The following is a 14,683-nucleotide window of genomic DNA, read 5'->3' as shown; positions in this document are numbered from 1 at the left end:
GCAGGGTGACAAGTGTTTGCACAGCATCTGTCGGAGGAACTCCAATCCTGTAGATGGCGCATCCAGACTGGGCCTCTGCGGGGCTTGGGGCCAGTCCCAGGGAACAACCACAGTTCCTCTAGGTGGGTCTTTATCAGCACCCGTGAGCGTGAACCCTGCTGCACGTGCTTGTCACCTTCGGGGTCCCCGTCCGAAAGCCGCCTACCCGCGTCCTTTGCCTTTCCCTCTGAGGACCCCTCTCATGGCCTGGTTGGTTGCAGGGAGTCCTACCTATGCGAGTGATTGGTTATTTTAGAAATGACAGACTTGTCTGTGGTAGACTTTGAATGTAGTAAACTCATCAATATCCTCCCTAGTTCTATTTTTGAAGTTTTACTTAAGAATTTTGTCTCCAGTCCTATGTCACAAAAGTATCTCCTGCCTTACCAGGCATCTACTTCAGAGTCCGACTGTCCACGTTTATGTCCTTAAGCCAACTACAGTCCACCTTCGGACACGGTGTTAGGTGGGCATTTCCGGATCCTGTTGTATTTTCTTCCACATCCAAACCCATTTTCCAAGTATGTCCTACCAAACAATCTACAACTTATTTGTGGCCAGCCTCCCTGGTACTAATGCCACATAAAGACGTGACTCTGTCTCTGAGCATAATTATTGTGCAGCTGGATAAACACGTATGTTCTTCATGGTCTTCACAGCACCGCGCGTCTTCACATCTGGAGGAGTAGAATTCATCAACTGGAACTTTCCCAGATTTTCCTTATCTTTTCAAGATCCTTTAAGCTTTCATATGAATTTATGGTAGGATTTTTGCATCATTCTGAGAAAACTCAGCTGGAATTTTTACTGGAGTTGTCTTAAGTTCATACTTTAGCTTTGGGAAAACCAGCATCTTTATAATATTAAAATGTCCCATGAAAAAGCAGGGTTGCCTCTCCATTTCATCATTTATTAACATATTTAATTTTTTTCTGTAAAGTTTGTATGCATTTATTACTAGTGTGTGTGTGTGTGTGTATTTTGCTAGGAAATTGAAGCCTAAACACTTTATCACTGAACTACATCCCCAGCCCTTTTTATTTTTGTTTTGAGACAGGGTCTTGCTAAATTACTGAGGCTGGCCTCAAACTTCTGATCCTCCTGCCTCAGTCTCCCAAGTTGCTGGGATTATAGTCATATGCCACCAAGACCAGTTTAATTATTAATTCTTAAACACTCTAGAGTACTGATTGCTATTTGGAATAGTATTTTTGTTATATTTTCTGGTTAGTATTGTCAGTATAGAAGATGCTAAGATCTTGCAAGTTTTTCGTATATCTGAAAATGTTGAGTTTCTTACTAGTTCTAATAGCTGGATTTGGGGGTAAGTATATCCTCAGCATCTCTTTCTTCATTTATATCTATGCTTTTTTGTATCGCCTGTTTCTTTCTCTTTCCTTGTAGCATGGTCAGGAGCACAGCACCAGCAGTGTTGGAGAGGGAGTGCTAATGGGCATGTTTGTCTTGTTCACAATGTTAGGGGAAATATTAAAACACCCACAGTAAGTATAAAGTGTGCCATAACTTTTAGGGCCCATAACTTTAATGCACTGAAGAATTTTCTTTCTAATCCTTGTTGGTTAACAAATTCTATTATAAATATGTGCTGGATTTGTCAGGGTCTTTTATTGCATTAATTCTGTGTTTTATGCGTCAGTCTCAGCTGATGTAGTGAATTCCACTGGCATAGTTCCTGAGAGTGTACTGTCCTGTACTCATGAGTCTTATTTAATTACAAGTCTTTTAGAATAGTGTTACGTTTTCTTGGCTATATCTTATTGACATGGGTGTTTACATCTGTGTTCAGAATGATCTATGACTATAATTTTCTTTTCTTGAATGGTCTAGTATGGCATGAAATGTGTACCTTTGGGTTTTTCTTATATTTGAGAGAAAATAATTGTATTCAGTAGGAATTAATTTTCACTTGAGTTTAGTAGCACTTATTTATCCACAAAGTCACCTGAGTCTCAGAGCACTGGTAAGGAGAAAGATGTGCTTTTAAATGACATACTTACATGTGTGTACAGGGCGCCAGTTAAGAACGGCTCCAACCATTCCGGAGACCTGGGTGGAAGGAGTCAGTGGATCATTCACTGGTGTGAACGGTCTCCAGCTCTGTGCCTCTTCCTCCCAGACCCCACCGCTCCCCACCTCTTCTTTCTGCTCTGGATGAGCCTCGCGGCCTGGTGCACAGATGTTCTTGGGGTGAACTGGTTGAAAAGGCCCGTCGTCACTGGCCTCTTTCCCAGCCCAGAGCCCTGGGGACCCTCTCTGCCTCTTTCCGCTGTAGTTGCATCTTTTACGCTCAATTCCTGACTTCAAGTGTAAGAAATGAAGTGTTGTGACACAGTCATGAGTCCCCCAAAACCCAAACCATGGGAATTCCCCAGCAAATTCTGCTCTCTCTGCCCTGGTCAGGGAGGGAATCTGACCTTGGGCTGCATGTCCGTCCTCTCAAGCTGCATCAGTGCCCAGGTTCTGTTCAATGACTTTGCTCACCATGTCCCCACGCCCTGGAGGGCGAGGCAGCCCCCTCATGGAAGTCAGACCTCCCCCGAAGGTTGAAACAGAAAGTCCCTTACGCTGAGAACAGTGCCCTTGTAAGCATTGGCCCCTCTGCAGTTCACATTTCAACCACCTTTTTTTTTTTTTTTTTTTTAATCTCTCTATCAGAATATTTTCATTTTCCAGACAAAAATATGCTGGCTCTGTGATCATGCCCCAGTTCTGCACATCTCCCATTCAGCTCAGAAACATCTCGGGCTGTGTTTCTGCTGGATGTGAGCTGCAGGTGCTCAGCAAGTCCAGGCAGGAAAGGGGAGAGGAAGCCCCGGGGTGGGCGCCACGCCTGCATCTGCTGGGCACCGGGCACCTGGCTCCGTGTGACGGACGAGGAAACCTCCAGCCAGGATGGTCTGTTGGTGATATGGGGCAAAACTCAGGGTGGAAAAGGGCAGACTCAGTAAAAGGACACACCTAAGTCAGCTTTCTGTCTTCAAATGGACAGAGGAGAAGGTGGGTTTGTCCCTTACTGGATCCCAGGCCATTGCTCCTGTGTGGTCCTGGGCGTTTGTGCCACACAGGACGAGTTCCATGGAGTTCAACAAGCCCCATCCTGCTGGTCTCTCCTCCTCCTGGTGTGGGGCCGGTACGTGGTAGAGTTCTTTAAATGCATACTGCTTTTCTTGCTTTCCTTCTCTAAGGATGCTAGAAGCAGCTAAACGTGGATCCTGACATACAGATCACTGTGCATACAGCGAACTTCCAACTACTTCAGAATAGAGTGGTGGGTCAGTGTGCCAGAGAGTTGATTTTAATCTGACGCCTAAGGATACTTAGCTAATGGCTCTACATTTCAGAGGTGGTGATAGTCAGATTTTTAAAACATTGTTACATTGATATTCCACAGAAATGTCTCTCATTAACAAACTTTCCTTGGTATAATAAACAGTATTCAAGAAATGCAGTTTAATAGATTTTATAGGTCCTACTGCCTTGGTATGGACGAGATATAAAATCTGGTACACTTGGTCACCTGGCACATACAGAGCAGGGCTCTTGGTCTGAAATCCTCTGCCTAACAAGGACCATGGACAGTGGCTCTTTGCACCCATCCAAGTGGACCCTGGGCTGGTCCTGGCTCTGGGGAACTATAGAGATCAAGACTCATACCCGGGGACAGGACACCAACACCACAAATCCCACTTGCAGATCTGCTTTGGGATCTGCCACTAGTTACGTGTGTGAGCAAAAGTGAGTCTTGGCCATCATTAATCACAACAGACCCACCTGGTGTCCAGCTGAAGAGAGGTGACCGTCTGAATACTGGGGATCGACAACCTAGCGGAAAGACTCTGAAAGCTTCTTGCTGCACTTGCTTTAATACCATGAAGTCCTGCACCTCACCTGGAGGGACCAGACCAAGGCCCAGGGCTTGAATCAAAGGCAGCTGTCCACAAGAGGGCCTGGGGCCAAAGGTTTTTGGGACTCCAGCTGAGACCTTTCCCTGGGGAATGGAGGAAACTTACAAAGGCAGCCGTGGGCAGAAGCAGGGACTCCCAGGGAGTGGGCAGGGCCAGAAACCATGAGCCAGGGCACAGAGGTGAGGGGGGCAGAGGGAGCGGGAACAAGGCCAAGTGCAGTTGTGACAAAGCACCCAAAGCGAGGGCCATAGAACCACTGGTACCTGCGGACTGTGGGTGCCTCCCAAGTTCACAGGACAGGCAGCAGGGGAGGGAAGGCCTGGCGTCCACAGCATGGGGGTGGTGGGCCTGGTTCCCCGCAGCCTGGCCTCAGGACCACAGGTCAAAGCAGCTGGAAAGACTGGGTTAGCGCTCTGGAAGACCTGACCCTGAAGGAGAAGCGTGTCAGTGTGGGTCGCAGTGCTCCTCGCCACACAGGACTCAGCCCTCCGGAAGCTGCCCTTGCTTAGGCAGAACCAACCCGGCTGGTCCTCCTCCCAAGCTGCGGCGGTGTGACAGGAGAGCCTGGTAGAGGGGAGCTCTGGACTAGGAAAGCGTAGAAGAGAGTCTGACCCTTGATGGGTTCCTTCCGTCACGGCACGAACACCGATGGCACCTGTGCGTGAAGATCTCTTTCCTGCGAAGATCTCGTCCCCTGGAGGGCGGGCAGTCCAGGACTCCGGGATCCACAGGCAGACTCAGAAGCGCAGACCCAAGCTTCATCGAGAGTGAGAGAGACAATGCTGAGCTGACGGTTTCCAGGGTAAACACGCCTCCAGCTCGTGTGCATAGGTTAACCTGACCTGTGGGTGCGGAGGGCCTGCAGGGTGCAGCCGGAGCCAGGGATGCCAGCTGCCAACAAGGAACCAGGCGGTGCTCATATTGGACCAACCATCCCTGATCCAGCCACGCAGGAGCCCATAAATGTAGACTGATCTGTAGCAACTTTTATTTGTACAAGGTGTGTCCTGTGATGGAGTCAAGGCACTCTTGTTACCTTAAACAAGCTTTTAGCAAGCTTTCCATATTATAACGGCCATGCCCTGCAATGGTGTAACATGCACAATGATTTTTTTAAATTTTGAAATTATTTGCATAAAACTACCTACTTTGGTGCTATTTCTTCATTCCTAATTTATCCACGGTTACAGATTCAAGGACCCAGTAATTCATTTTCCAAAGTGGAACATTTTTCACTGTAAAAATTATCCTAGTGGATATTAAAAAAAAAAAAAAAAAAAAAGATATAAAGCCAAACAGTGCTGGACAGAGCAGGGATATCACAGGTCCCAGGAGGAGAGGGTGAGCTGCTGCTCATTCTCTCTTGGGGACCCAGAGCAGGCAAAGGGAAGAGAAAGAAATGACCTGGTCCAATCTCTGTAGACATGCTAACCGAACGTCGCTTACTAGTGAAAGACAAGAGTGCTCATCTACAGAATGCTCTAGCCCACTGACTGACTGGTGTAGCTGGGCTGCTCATGCTGAACAAAGAGAATTTATGGATTTATACCATGCACACGCCCTGGAAAATATCAACATCAAACATGTACTGAGTGGAGATGATTCACAACTGAAATTCGCCTTCCTGAAAGCCTGGCCCATGCCAACAGCCATACAAACCCAGGCCAGTGAGGGCCTTGAGTGGGGCAGTGGACTCAGTCTTGCCGCTCCACCAGGGGCTTGTGGGTAGCTGGACCTTCCGAGCTACCAGTAAAGTGTAGTGCTGGGCACGATTCCTGACGCTGTGAGTCTGGTTTGATAATTTGGTCTAATTTCCTAATTCTTATTAGAGAAGTGTGTGGCACATATGAGTATTGTTTTCCATCCCTCCTTCACGCCTGGTCACATAGCGACCCTCAGCTGTCCCCCACGTGTGTGAGCCTCGTTTCCTGGCCTGCCCCTGCCTCTACAGCTTGGCACAGCTACAGAGGTGGTGCCACAGGTGTGTTGCCATTTCACCCAGGACTACTTCGGTGTGTGTGTGCTGAACCCTGGTACGTTCTCTTATGCACCCACAGTGCCATGATGGAAGTCAGGAACTGACCTTGATGCAGCACCAACAACTGCTCATCTCCAGACCCACTTCGCATTTGCCGAGCATTCTGCTGATGTTCTTTTGAGAGAAACAAACATGCAGACAGGATTCTGGCCGGGTCCAACCCAGGCTTTCCATATTGTAAGGGCCACGCCAGGCAATGGTGTAACATGCACAATGATTTTTTTAAATTTTGAAATTATTTGCATAAAACTACCTACTTTGGTGCCATTTCTTCATTCATTTATCCATGGTTACAGATTCAAGGACCCAGCGGTGGTCCTGCCCCAGCTTCCTTTCCTCGGGAGCATCTCCTTGGTCTTCCTTAGGCCTTCGTAACCTCGACTTCTTCAAAAGAACAGGTGGCCTGCACAGTGTTTCAAATAACATGTTCAACTTGAAGAATCTACATCGGTTCAGTTTAGCTAGAACAATTTACTCCTGTTGAAACATAGAGAATGCCCTATAAGCGCCAGATTTTAAAAAATGATAAATGCTTACTATCGAATGTATCCAATCAAAGAATGTGTGTAAGTTTCTTATTTTTGTTTGCTTTGTTTATTGTTCAACAAAGAGATCAAAATAACTTACATTTAAACAGAAATTTTGAATAAGCCTCTCGCGGTGAAGGAAAAAGCCGCTTCCACGGGACCGCGAGTCTTTCTCGGCTCGTGTTTTTGTTCTGGACGCCCGAGCCGTCCGCGGCAGGCAGCCTGGGCCGCAGGAGCCCGGGGCAGGTGCCCAGGTGCGCGAGGCGGGGAGGGCGCTGTGCTGCCGCGGGGACGCCCCCTCCCTGCCAGGCCTGCTCTGCGCGGCGCTGCTGCGGCCGCTCACCGGGTGCTTGTCTGGGGTGAACCCTGGTCCTCTCCGCCGCCTTCTTCATTTTCACGTTGTCTGGGGGGCTGGTTTGGTCCGGCCGCAGGGCCACCTGTCCTCACCCGGGGCTCTCCCGGGCTCACCCCGGCCCAGGCGCTCTTCACAGTCGGTCCCACGCCCACCGTCTGGCCTGCGTCACATCAACCGGGTCGCCTCCTCGCCGGGCTTGGTGTCCAGCCCACCAGCACGGGCTCTCCCCAGGCCCGTCTGCACCCGAGGACGCCCTCGCGTGCGGCTGCGTGCAGAGCAGCCCTGGAGGAACCAGGGCGGGACCTCCCAACGCGATCATGCGCTCATCGAGCTTTTGCCTCCAATGCGACGCAGGCGTCGTCTGCGTGCCGAAGCCCTGGGGTGGGGAGCAGCCTGGAGGGGCCAGAACGCCATCACGCGCGTGCGTGCGCACCTGGGTCCTCCTGGTGGAGGCGCTGGGGCTCTCCACCCGCCGGCTGGCCTCGCCCCTGCAGTCGGGACCTTCCCGTGGTGCCCTGGCTCAGCGAGCCCTGCCGGTGCACAGTCGGTTCACCTTCCGGCTGGAAGCCTGCCTCGCGGTGGCCTTGGATTGGTTCGATGTTGCAGCAGGCGGGCTCGCAAGCTGGCCCTGTGGCACCATGTTCCCGTCTTCCTCGCTCCTTCCCAGTACCTAGTAACACCCCTCTCGTCAAGTCTCGGCTTCTCCACTTGCTCTGGGCTCCAGGCGGGCCCTCCCGGGTGCCCTCTGCGGCTCTGAGCCACGTCCCACTCCTGTGGGTCCTCTGCCTTCCAGTTCTGTGATTCTGCTTTTAGCTGCTGCCCCTTCCTCAGTGATTGGTCTCCATTTTTAAAATATGATGCTCATGTCTTTTTACTTCATCATCTTTCTTTTCCACTCAGTGGAATCCTAAAATCTTTCAGATCCCAACTCAAATGGCATTTGTCTTCTCACACACACAAGAGAAGTTTTAAGTTGTTTACTTATTTGTTAGAATCTTGGAATAGATCATTTTTAGATTTAGCTAGACTTCATTTTCAGCCACAAAAACAACCTTGGATGCTGTTGCCGGCTGAGACTTTCCCACCAGCACCCGGGAGCCAGGTGGTTGTGCAAGGCCAGTTCTCTAAACACCTGCCCCGGGCACCCTGCACCTTCCACCGGCCCCATCCTGGGACTGGAGTCCTCAGAACGGATCTCCTGCATGCTCTCTGTGCCTTGTCTGCAGCACTGTCCACACAGCAGAAGACCTGTTGCTGGGAACACCAAAGACTGTGAATCAGGGACTGATATGAGGGTGCTCTTTAAGTGACCTTCATCATGAAGACACTCAATCCAGTTCTTCTTGGTAGTTATTAAAGATTTTTCAATGAGACTGAACATAGGTCATCCATCTGTTATTCCTGGGCTGTTCACAGGCTTGTCACAGTAAAGGAGCTGGGCTTGCCTGGAGTCCTTTCCATGAAGTCAGGTGGACAGGAGGGAGGAAGGGAGGAGAGAGGCAATCGTGAGGACCCACAGCCAACGCATCACATGGCCCTCGGGCTTCAGAAGTCAGGTTGCAGCCTTCCTGGGTGCCAGGGAGGCCACTGCCCTCCTGCAGAAGCACAGACAGGAACACCCTGTGGACCAGGAAGGCTGTCACCAGGACTGACCACGTTGGGCACGCTCTTCCCTGTGTGAGTCAAGGCAAGGACCCTCGGTGCTCAGTCTGTCTTCCCTGATGGACACAGTTCTTTAATTGCCATTTTATTTCCCAAGACAGGCCAGCACTACTGCCAACCATGCTTTCACAGAGAAACCCCCAGGAAGGGATTTGACCCGCAGACACCTGTTTTCTAAATCTTAATCTAGAAATTGAGAAATATCTGCTGCTGGCTGGTGGCCTTCTGCACCTGGGAACGAGCCTCGGCACACACCGCCGCAGACCCCGCCGCTGCCGCTCCCTCATCACACCGGGGCCTCAGTGACGCCGGAGACTGCACATGGCCGAGACTGGAGGACCTGCAACTTCAGGGCCCATGCGGCAGGGCTCACCCTCATGATGAAGCCCGCCCGCCGTGGGAGGGCCACCTCTCTGTTCACCAAGAACCACTGGTATCAGCACCCAGCTTTCTGGGCCAGGAGTGCTCAGAGAGGCCCACTCCACAGGCTCCAGGAAATATCAAAGAGAGGTGACTCTTCAAGGCCATTTTGTCCAATCTCAGAAGACAGTGGCCCAACTAGGGGTGATCTCATGTTCCTAACTACTTGCCATTCCATGTCGGTCAAATAATAAAACTCTTCTGTCATGTTTCCACACCATTGTTGATGAGGAAAAAGTGACCTTTATATTCTCTTTCAAAAGTGCTTCCTATACAAAAATTCCAGGGTTTTGACACCAACGGAAAATTCCAACAGTGTCATTATTCAAAGAATAATATCTTTGGTTTTTTATCTTTTCTTAGAAAGCAATCTCACAAGATACGTCCTGAAGCAATTTCTCCTAAGCATCTGCATGGTGCTAAGCATTGTGTGAGCTCACACGGGAACGAAGATCTCAGCCATCAGCACTTGGTTCTACTGATTTTTCTAAATGAAACTCCTGTAGCTGAAATAATCAGAATCCTATGTGCCTCCAGAATGTGTAAACATGTCCAATTCCCTGGATTTCTTCTCCTTCAGCAGATGAAGGACAATTATTCATGGAAAGAGATGTGGCGGGTATTTAAGTATGTCGCTTGTAGACCGTGACCCGGGAACCTCGTGGTCCGTCCACATGGGTGACTGCGTCACAGACACTGCCCATTCTGCAGTTTTGGCCTTGCATGTGGGAAGGATGAGAGTGGACACTGGGCTCCAGGGAAGCCAGCTTTGAGTGGCCCCCTGCACCAGGACCGACACCAGGGCCGTGTGAACGAGAAGCCCAGAGCCATCCACTAACACTCACTATGACTTTCCATTTCAGTGAAGGCATTTTAAAAGACTTCTTTTGGGTTGCAATTTTAGGGACATTTAGAGCAAATGACCCCAAACATAACTGGATTCCTGGTTACTCATGAGGCCGTATCTGTTTTGTGTCAAGAGGGTTGGGGACAGGATGTGGCATTTCCCTGCTGTAGTCCAGGAGGGCAGCCGGGGATGGGATGGAATGGTGGAGGAGGAAGGAAGCAGCAGCTGTCAGCACCAGTGAGGAAGAAACACGTCCGCCCCTGCTCACGGGAGACGCATGTAGGGGCACCCTCAGTAACACAGACACTCCGTCCTGCCACTGTTCGGGTCAGGAGGTAAAGATGGGCCAGACATCCGCACTGAAAAGTGCATTGTACTGTCGTGTATGACTAATTAGAACAAAAAAAAAAAAAAAAAAATTTCAAAACCTACAAAAAGAAGAAGAAAGTGCAATTTCCAAGGTAGCACAGGCTGCCTTAGCAGCCCACACTCCTCCCCTGTGTGATGTCCTGAACAGTGTCCTTAGCAGCTGAAGCTCCCATGTGGACTTCCATAGACTCGTGGCACAACCAGAGCAGCGGAAGCCACCGCCCTCTGACATTCTGGCAGAAGGGCCGGCAGGCCTCGCACCTCAGGGCATGTGTCCTCTAACAGCAAGGCCGCTGCCTTCACAGGGCAGAGTTCTGAAGAAGCACTGCAAGAAGGAGCCCAGGTTTCCCTCGGAAAGCGCTCTGGTTGAGGGCCACACAGGCTTAGTGATTAGGCAATCCGCAAGCCCGGCTGGAGTGAAGGTCTGGATCGAGGCTGCTTGCACACAGGCTTTGGGTGTGTGTGTCCATGGCATCCTCTGCAAGGACACCTCTTCACTGATCAGGGCCCCGCCCCCCAACTCAGGTGACCTAGCCTTAACTGACCAATTGCATCTGCAGTGGCCCTAGCTCAAGCAGGATCTCATTCTGAGGTTCATGGTGAAGGTGGACTTTGGGGACGTGTTTTACCCAGCATGACGTCAGCTGCAACGGAAGCTACTCGGACTCTCTGCGACCTGCAACTGCCCCGTTGGGTGGGGCTCCAGGGACTCACTGGGCAGAGAGGGGTCAAGCCCTTACTGTGTGGGGGAGTGGCCACGCCATCCTTCGCCGGTCGCAGTCGTCCGTCACCCTCGACTCCGCTGTGTACAGGTCTCTCTCCTTCACTGGAGTGATTGTGAGAAGCTGGGACCTAAACCTCTTCATCCATTTATTGTGTGATAGACATTTTTGGAGTGAGCAACCCTTCAGGAGAAGGAGTGGAAGGAAGCCAGGAGCAGAGCCCCATGGAATCCCTGCCTTATTCATGCGTCACCTCATCAGGCATCACTAGACGCCTCTCAGGAGGACCCCAGCACACACCTCAGGGCGTCCGACCTGCATGCAGGGACCGGCGCCGTCAAGGTCATGTGGTCTCTTTCAGTGTAGTCGAGAAAGCTGTTCAAAAGGTTGTGTTTCTTTTTATGCAAGGTGAAAGGTAAGGGTCTGATCTCGTTCTTCTACAAGTGGTTAAGCAGTGTTCCCAGCTGTTTGTTAAAAAGGCTGTCTTTTCTCCAGTGTGTGTTTTTGGCACCTTTGCCAAGGATCAGATGGTCTGTCTGTGTCTTGTATTCTGTGCCTTTGGCCTGTGAGTCTGTTTTCACGCCCGTACCTTGCAGCCTGTGTTCCTGGGCTCTGCACCGTAACTTGAAATCGGGTACTGCAGTGCCTCCAGCCCTGCTTTTTTCTGACTCAGGATTGCTTTAGCTATTCTGGGTCTCTTATCCTTCCAAATGAATTATTATTATTTTTTAAAATTTTGAGTACCAGGGATTGAACTCAGGGACACCCAACCACTGAGCCACATCCCCAGCCCTATTTTTTATTTTGTTTAGAGACAGGATCTCACTGAGTTACTTAATGCCTCACTTTTGCTGAAGCTGGTTTCGAACTTGCCATCCTCCTGCCTCAGCCTCCAGAGCTGCTGGGATTACAGTTGTGCACCACAGAGCCCAGTCTTCAAATGAATTTTAGGATTTTTTTCTAGTTCTGTGAAGAATGTCATTGGTATTTTGTTGGAGATTGCAGTGAATCTGTACCTTGCATTTAGTAGTATGGCTGTTTTAACAATATTAATTCTGCCTATCCATGAACATGGGAGGACTCTTCATCCTCTAAGTTCTTCAATTCCTTTTTTCAATGTTCTCCAGTTATCATTGTAGAGGTCTTTCACCTCCCTGGTTAGATGTATTCCTAGCTGTTTTTCTTTTAATTTTTTTAGACTATTGTGAATGGGATTGTTTTCCTGATTTCTTTCTCAGCAGATTCATTATTGATATATAGGATAGCATTTTTTAAAATTATTTTTGATTGCTGGACTATTCTTCTTTGAATGCAAGTGGGCTACATGGGCATCAGAATTAAAAAGTTTTGTATATAAAATATGTAACATTAAAAATCTACAAGAAAATACTTTTGAAGGAAATTTAGATTTATTTCTTCCTTACATTTTTCTGAATTTTGAAAAGAATGTCTTCCCTTCTATAACAGAAATAAATAAACAAAATTAAAATTAAAAAAGAATTCCAGGCTGGGGTTGTGGCTAAGTTGTAGAGCACTTGCCTGGAACATGTGGGGTACTAGGTTCAATCCTCAGCACCACATGGAAATAGATAAATGAAATAAAGGTGTTGTGTCAATCTACAAATAAAAAATTTTAAAAAAAGAATTCCGACTTCAGAATTTTAACATTGGCTCAGCTCCTACTAGCTTAGTGATATTGTACCTTTCCTTATCCTCTTTGTCTATTTCTATAAATGTGGGTGAAAATCGCATCTCTCACCTGGGATTGTTGAGTCTCCAATCTGATCTTGAAAGTTCGAGTGGCTTGATGAGGTGGAAGGCAAGACCTGGACTCAGGGCTTGCAGGTGCCCTTCCCTCTCCCCTGGTGAGGAGCAAGCTCTCTGAAGCAGGGCGGCTCTGCTCAGCTGCAGCCCCGGCTCCTACATCCCTGCACAGCCCTGCTCACTGTGAATGCAGCCCTGGTCCTGAACCGCAGACTCATCCTCAGGTCAGTCTCCTCAGAACTGCCCCAGCACACATTCCAACTTCAAAAACGGATTGATGTTACTCAACAACCTGGCCTTATTTTATTTTATTTATTTATTTTTTTATTTTATTGTAAACAAATGGGATACATGTTGTTTCTCTGTTTGTACATGGCGTAAAGGCATACCATTTGTGTAATCATAAATTTACATAGGGTAATGTTGTTTGATTCATTCTGTTATTTTTTCCCTTCCCCCCACCCCTCCCACCCCTCTTTTCCCTCTATACAGTCCTTCCTTCCTCCATACTTGCCCCCCTCCCTAACCCTAACTCTAACCCTAACACTAACCCTTCCCTCCCCCCATTATGTGTCATCATCCACTTATTAGCGATATCATTCGTCCTTTGGCTTTTTGAGATTGGCTTATCTCACTTAGCATGATATTCTCCAATTTCATCCATTTGCCTGCAAATGCCATAATTTTATCATTCTTTATGGCTGAGTAATATTCCATTGTATATATATATACCACAGTTTCTTTATCCATTCATCAATTGAAGGGCATCTAGGTTGGTTCCACACTCTGGCTATTGTGAATTAAGCAGCTATGAACATTGATGTGGCTGTATCTCTGTAGTATGCTGATTTTAAGTCCTTTGGGTATAGGCCAAGGAGTGGGATAGCTGGGTCAAATGGCGGGTCCATTCCAAGTTTTCTAAGGAATCTCCACACTGCTTTCCAGAGTGGCTGCACTAATTTGCAGCCCCACCAGCAATGTATGAGTGTACCTTTCTCCCCACATCCTCGCCAACACCTATTGTTGCTCGTATTCTTGATAATCGCCATTCTAATTGGGGTGAGATGGAATCTTAGGGTGGTTTTGATTTGCATTTCTCTTATTACTAGAGATGTTGAGCATTTTTCCATATGTTTGTTGATTGCTTGTAGGTCTTCTTCTGTGAAGTGTCTATTCATTTCCTTAGCCCATTTGTTGACTGGATTATTTGAATTCTTGGAGTAGAGTTTTTTGAGTTCTTTATAGATTCTGGAGATTAGTGCTCTATCTGAAGTATGATTGGCAAAGATATTCTCCCACTCTGTAGGCTCTTTCTTCGCATTGCTGATAGTTTCCTTTGCTGAGAGAAAGCTATTTAGTTTGAATCTATCCCAGTTATTGATTCTTGCTTTTATTTCTTGTGCTATGGGAGTCCTGTTAAGGAAGTCTGGTCCTAAGCCGACATGTTGAAGATCTGGACCTACTTTTTCTTCTATAATCTGCAGGGTCCTCTGGTCTGATTCCGAGGTCCTTAATCCATTTTGAGTTTAGTTTCGTGCATGGTGAGAGATATGGGTTTAGTTTCATTCTGTTGCATATGGATTTCCCATTCTCCCAGCACCATTTGTTGAAGAGGCTATCTTTTCTCCATTGCATATTTTTGGCCCCTTTGTCTAGTATGAGAAAATTGTATTTATTTGGGTTTGTGTCCGTGTCCTCTATTCTGTACCATTGATCTACCTTTCTATTTTGGTACCAATACCATGCTGTTTTTGTTACTATTGCTTTGTAGTAGAGTTGAAGATCTGGTATTGCAATACCCCCTGTTTCACTCTTCCTGCTAAGGATTGCTTTAGCTATTCTGGGTTTCTTATTCTTCCAGATGAATTTCATGATTGCTTGCTCTATTTCCGTAAGGTACGTCATTGGGATTTTAATTGGAATTGCATTGAATTTGTATAGCACTTTAGGTAGTATGGCCATTTTGACAATATTAATTCTTCCTATCCAAGAACATGGAAGATCTTTCCATCTT

This window comes from Sciurus vulgaris (assembly GCF_902686455.1).
Source record: "Sciurus vulgaris genome assembly, chromosome: 7".
Lineage (NCBI taxonomy): Eukaryota > Metazoa > Chordata > Mammalia > Rodentia > Sciuridae > Sciurus > Sciurus vulgaris.
Note: the sequence above shows the minus strand (reverse complement) of the source record.